The sequence below is a fragment of the Cryptomeria japonica genome, chromosome 1 (assembly GCF_030272615.1).
Source record: "Cryptomeria japonica chromosome 1, Sugi_1.0, whole genome shotgun sequence".
NCBI lineage: Eukaryota > Viridiplantae > Streptophyta > Pinopsida > Cupressales > Cupressaceae > Cryptomeria > Cryptomeria japonica.
The window spans coordinates 173416341-173423535 of record NC_081405.1 but is presented as its reverse complement, the minus strand read 5'-3'; positions in this window follow the sequence as shown (position 1 = coordinate 173423535).

Sequence of the window (7195 nt, the reverse complement as noted above, 5' to 3'; positions counted from 1 at the left end):
AAACATCCAATTTATAGAAAAATTGGAGAAAAGATCAAATTAGCATGAAATGGATATTAGAAGCAATTGATTTCAAAAATGGCACAATTGAGTGAAAAGAAGAAGGTTGTGACACCTTCTATGTCATGAATTATGACATATTGCCAATGCAAAGACTAGAAAACTAGAACCTTATGACATCTTGCTATGCCAAGAGTATGACGCATGAGAAATTCATGCTTCCACCGAAGCACAAAAATAGGGAGAACTAGAGACAATTTAATTAGGTGGAATTTAGAATTAAGAAATTAGAAAATAGGTGGAAAATTAGAAAATTAGGTAAATTAATTAACAATTTGTCATTTATTAATTAATTCACAGAAAGAGGAATAATTAGCCAATTAAATGAATATTTAATTGCGATGAGAAGACTTTAGGATAAATAAATAAATTATTTAACCTAGAGGAAGAAATGACAAATTAGGTTAAATGAATAAATCATAAAACCTTAGAAGAAATGCAAGGACGACAATTAGGTCTTGACAAGAGATAATTAATGTCGATTTGATTTGACTATGATTTTGAATTAATAAATGACCAATGTGATAAATGATTTGATTGACAAATGCGCCAATTGATGAGGAACAATGACTAATTGATCCAAACTGACATGACAATGATTGATGATAAATTGATCGCAAAATGACAAAATTGACAAGAGGACAAGGATCGATGATGAGATTAAAAATGACCACGATCGATGACAAAATTGATCGCAAATGACAAGATTGAAAATAGGACAAAACCCTAATTAGGATTGATGATGTCCAAAATGATAACAAATATGCACACACATTGATACGACAGGATAATTTTGACCAAAATCGTGATTGAAAGTTGTTGTCGACAAGATCGAATTTGAGAACGAAATGATTGAAGAATGTAGAAGAATGACTCGATGCTCGCAAATAATAAAGATCAAGTTCAAATCATAGGAGAGATGTTAATGCGATGCAAAAACCTAAAATGAGGCAATGCGCAAATGTTAAAGTATGACTCCGCAAGCGTTGACCATTTTTAGGTGCCTACATTTTACCCCTCTTTGAGACAATGCGATTTTAAGCGTTGTTTCAAAGAAAAATACTGAAAATGCCCCAGACAATAATAATGACATATGCATGCCCCCTCGAGGAATTGGTCGGAAACATGCAGAAAAGAGGCCAATTGATCGATAAAAATGATAGGATCTAATAGACTGACAATCAGAGATCGGATGCACGAAGGACAAGCAATTTAAGGTGCAAACGACTGTGACCAACATAAGATGGAGAGGGTGCACATCCATCTATGCACTAACAAAGAGCTATAAATGGGACCAAGAGAGTGAAAATTGCTCATTTGCACTAGCCAAAGAGGAGGATTTATTGCTCTAGACAAGGACACTTGCAGAGAGATGGCGAAGATTCCAATGGTGGATCACCTCAGAGAACGTGTACGTACTTACAGATGATCGAATGATGCAGGAGTAGCGGTATGTATCACGAAAACCCATATTTTCAATTTCATGAATTTTGATTGCTTGTGGGACATTGCGGGGCCCACAGAAACTGCAAAAATTGACTTCTACACTTGTGTAGGGCGAATCTTGCACTTGTGTCATGTCTTCTATGCTTGTGTAAGGGTACACAGGTGCAAGTTATGTGACACAGACACAGGATACACAACACAGGTGCAGTTGTGCCCTGGATACTCAATTTAGGTCAAAAACAACATGCCAATGAGCCAGAAAGGGGGGGTAAGGGTAGGATAGGTCAAAATAGATAAAGAACACCCTAATTTGGCCATGAAACAAGGAAATGCAGCTCGTAGGAGAAAACCCTAATACTGACAAAATTGTGCCCCAATTGTGATGCAGAGTCGACAGTATCCGTTGATCACACGGGAGAACCGACTAGACTGTTTCATGCTACGACATAGACTCAGGAGCACGGACAGAGATATCTTAGAAGGACTTGGCATATATTATATCACATTCATGCCTAAGATTAGGGAAAACATAGGATTGCTTACCGCATTGGTAGAGCGATGGCATTCAGAGACCTCCTCATTCCATCTATCGACTGGCAAGGTGACTGTGACATTAGAGGATGTATGGAACATCCTCCACATTCCGATACATGGGGAGATGATAGAGTATGACCTAGTGACAGGGAGAGACGCGTTATGCAAGCTATTTGAGTGTGACGCAGATGATCTGGACATCGTCGAGAGGGAGATCCGCTGGGAGATGATGGCAGTAGAGTATGATCAGTGATATGTCGTGATAGCATAGTGATAGCATGTTTACTAGCAGGGGACAGATGAGGACATGGATTCCCTATTGGATGGGGAAGAGTGCTAGAGCAGATCGTGACAGAGGGGACGGTATATGCATGGGGACCATGTGTGCTAGCTATGCTATATTTTCAGCTACATCAGATAGCATATTAGGGGGTTCAGACTCTGAGCTGTGGAGTCACATTGCTACAGGTATGGGCATTTGAGCACATAGCCATATGTCGACCAATTACAAAGAGACAGGTTTTACCACACTGACCATATGTATACTACTATGGGGGAGCACTGAGATAGGGTCCATTTGGATACATATTGTACTGGCGACATGAGCTAGATAGACTGAGAGAGTTCACATGGAGGCCATATCTTGATTGCCCGGGATGGTCAGATGATCATGATGAGCTATCATATTGCTAACAGGAGAGGTACTTGATTGGGTGACTAGTGAATCGCCAAAGAGTGATTGAGATGTACCTACTAGAGAGGGTCAGACGACAGTTTGGAGAGAGGCAGGATGTACCTAGGAGGATGGCATGCTTTGCCCGATCTCACAGAGAGACGAGTCAGTGGGGGAGTATGATTCAGCCACACATAGCATATGCCAACTTTGCACAGCTACAATAGAGATAGTGGGATTGGAGGTTAGATGTGGTAGATGCTGAGACAACAGAGGAGTATGAGATATGGTTTGCACGATAACGGCCAGTGCCTTTGACTGATCCTGATATTCTAGTACTGAGGAGACAGGAAGACTTCCCACTTGCAGAAGAGGAGGGAGATAAGGATGATGAGGAGGATGAGGATGGGGATGAGGAGGAGGGGGATGACGAGGACAAAGATGATGGTGGGGATGATGATGATGAGCCAGAATCAGCTGATCAGGAGACATTACAGGATATATCGATAGAGCCGGAGACAGCTAGCATAGAGGAGATGGAGATGTGTAGGGCTACCATAGCGAGTCAGCAGGATCACATTGTGACATTAGAGAGACAGCAGGATCAGTTCAGAGCAAAGATAGCCAGACTCACAGTGGCTCAAGATACAGCAATAGCTTAGGCACAATGAGAGGAATAGAGAGTCACTGAGTTCATTGGGTCAATTAGGGATGCAAGTGCATGGGAGATGGCATAGATGCTGGTAGAGACTGGAGAGGAGATAGGCCATTGGAGGACACTATATGAGGGTGTCATTCCACTAGATCAGAGGGCAGCTTCATATCAGGCATGATCGAGGACAGAGAGCAGGGCACACTCTCGGAGGTTATTGAGCAGCATGGGAGTGAGTGGACCTATGAGACCACCACAGCCAGGACCAGGGGTAGGAGGGACATCATCCTTGAGACATGGCAGGGATGAGGAGGATAGAGGGAGCACCCAGTGATAGAGGCACGTACTCCTTTATGACATATGTAGCTTGATATTATGTAGTCAACCTGTAGGCCATACTTAGGACAGACAATCCAGTTTTGTACTTTGACATTATTATGATATGTGATATGATATGCATCGATATGATGGGATGCAATGTGTTATAACTTATGGTTATTTGTCTATGTATGGATGACCTATGCATTTGTTTATGAACATGTATGGATGTATTTTTATGTATTTTTTATGCATTTATGATATGAAATGAAAAAAATGCTTGATGTAATGCATGAGATGATATTTGATATAAATGCAAATGTACTAACCAATGAATGCAGGATGCAGCATATGTGTTTGGAGATCGGAGTACTAGACCAAACTGACTATCCAAACTGTCGGAAGAAATGTTAGTAAGAAGAAATGAGACAGAGGATAGTTAGAGATGAAGAAAAACTTGCTTTCAGTAATGCACTTTGTAGGTGAGAACCTTTATTTTTATGTAGCAAAATGGATGCGTAGCATCATGGCATTGAAGGCTAGAGCTGAAATGCAACCCTTTTTTGCAAAAGACAGACACATCACAAACAAATGACAATCACAATCAAAAAAGAAAGGGACCATGAGCCATCCCGGTCACTCTAAATCACTCAGTGACATCATCAAGCGACATAGGACCATGATCGAAGCCAAAGATAAATCACAAAAGATAAGATGCACAAATTTCAAACAAATCAAACACACATCTTGATCTTCATTGTCAAAAGTTGAAAGTGCTGATAAGACAATCATGCTGTCTGGTTTCAGGACATGCGGTACCCCATCTAAGACAGGACACAGTCTAGTTTCGAGTATACCACACCTTGTATAAGACCCATGATAGTGTGAGTGATATCAATGTTGATGTTCGATTGATAAGACAATTTTAATCAGTTTGAATGTTTGATTTGATTGAAAAAGGTCATCTGTTAATGTGTGATTCCATTAAAGCACAATGTGTGATTGTGTGTCATTGGAGGGATGCTCACCAATATGTCAATGCTCAAAGGGGATTTTTTTTTTTTTTTGCTTTGCTTTTCAAATTTTTACAATTTTTTTGTGTTCATTTTTTTTTTTTAAGGACTTTATTTGACTTTTTATGGATTTTTTCAGGACTTTTTTCAATTTTTAGAGATTTTTTCAGGACATTTTTTTAAATTTTTTTGGATTTTTTCAGGACATTATTCAATTTTTTAGAAGTTCCAGTGATTGATCATGACAAGGGGAATGCACTCAATGCACATCTAAAGGACATATAAAAGAAACCGGGGTATGCAAGACAATGATGTTGACCAATTGTAGGCCTGGAACAAAACATTGGGTCAGGACAAGGATAGGCATGATAAACTGGCCGAGAGAAAGCATAGCTAGAAGGTATGATAGATGACGAAGCAATGATCTCTTTACTCATGGTGCCTGATTGCCAGGTTTTCACCATGGTACTTGCCCAAAGCGCCTGTTTGCCAAGTTTTCACTAGAGGGTGAATCATTTTTCTTTATTTTTTTTTTTGGCTCTTTTTTCGTTATTTTTTCACTTTTTTTTGGTTTTTTTTGTATTTTGTGTTTTCTCATTTTTTTTGTATTTTGTGTTTTTATTTTATTTATTTATTTATTTTTTCAGGATCATATTTGAAGAAAAATTGATAAAAAATTATGCCCAGTATTTGCAAAGATGCATGCTGTTTATAGGATCGGACAAAGGTTCACCTTCTAGAGTGGCAAGCTGATATGCCCCCGAACCATAGGCTGCAGTCACTATGAAAGGCCCAACCCAATTAGGTTCAAACTTGCTTTTGATGATGTCAGTAGACTGTGCATTCTTAGGGTTTGCCTTTAAAACTAGGTCTCCCACTTCGAAGTGTCGCCCTTTGACTTTCTTATTATAAGAGCGATGGAGACAGTTTTGGTATGCTTGCAAATGTGTCAGGGTTGTCTGACGTTTCTCATCTAACATTTCAAGCTGATGCAACTGAGAGACTCTATGCGTCTCATCATCAGTCAGAGGTTGCAAAGAAACTCGCAAGGAAGGAATCTCCACTTCCAAGGGTAAAATAGCTTCCACACCATACACCAAGGAATAAGGTGTTGCGCCAGTAGGTGTGCGGATAGAAGTGCGATAGGCCCATAGTGTTGGATTCAACTATACATGCCAATCTTGACCAACATCATTGACAACCTTTTTTAGGATCTTGATAATGGTTTTATTTGATGCTTCAGCTTGACCATTACTCTGTGGATAGTATGGACTGGAGAAACGATGTTGGATATGAAACTTTTCACAGAGTTCCTTGACATCTTTATTCTTGAAAGGTCGACCATTATCTGTGACTATGGCAAGGGGTACCCCATATCTGCATATGATATAATTGAGCAAGAATTTGGAAATTTGGACACCGGTGATATAGGTCATGGGGATGGCCTCGATCCATTTTTTAAAATACTTTGTGGCTATAATGATGAACTTGTGTCCATTTGCAGATGTCGGGTGAATCCTGCCAATAAGATCCAATCCCCATTGAGAAAAGGACCATGGAGATATGATAGAATGAAGTTCTTGGGCTGGTGCATGAATATAATTTCCATGGATCTGGCACTTGTAGCACTTCTTAACAAAATTGTGAACATCTTTTTCTAGAGTAGGCCAATAATACCCAGCACGAATCAACTTTTTGGCTAAGCTTAGACCATTGAAATGGCCCCCACATATACCATTGTGGACCTCGTGTAAAGCCGTTTGTGCTTCATCAGAATCCAAACACCTGAGGAGGGTATGGTCAAAGGAACAGCGGTAAAGGGTGTTGGCAATGATGACATATTTGGCCATTTGTCGGATGAAGGCTCGACGTTGGTTAGTGGAAAGGTTAGGTGGTAAGGTTTGGGATTTCAAATATTGATATATATCATTGTACCATGGGGAGTTGGGACCAACAAGAATGCACATCACATCTGTTGTCAGAATGTCAAAAGAAGGGACAAGCAATTGTTCGACCAAAAGTTCACACTTGTCCATATCGTGGGGCATATTCAACATGGAAGCAATCATAGCCATTGCATCTGCGGACTTGTTTTGCATTCTTGGCACTTGACTGAAATGGATAGCCATGAATTTTGTCTTGAAGAAATCTACCATGTGCTTATAGGGAAGCAGCTTTTCATCTTTTGTTTTGTAGTCATCATTCACTTGTTGGATGACTAATTGAGAATCTCCATAGACTTGTAAATGTGTGATGTTCTAGTGGACCGCTACTCAGAGTCCTGTGACCAGTGCTTCATACATTGCAATGTTATTGGTACAATGGAAATTTATTCTATAAGACTTGGGAATAGCGTCACCTTGAGGGGTGACAAACAAGATACCTGCTCCAGACCCGAACTTGGTATGAGACCCGTCAAAGTATAACTTCCATTCATTAGAAGATGTAAGAGCAAAGACTGATTCATCTGGAAAATTAGTCAACATGGGGTGATCATCA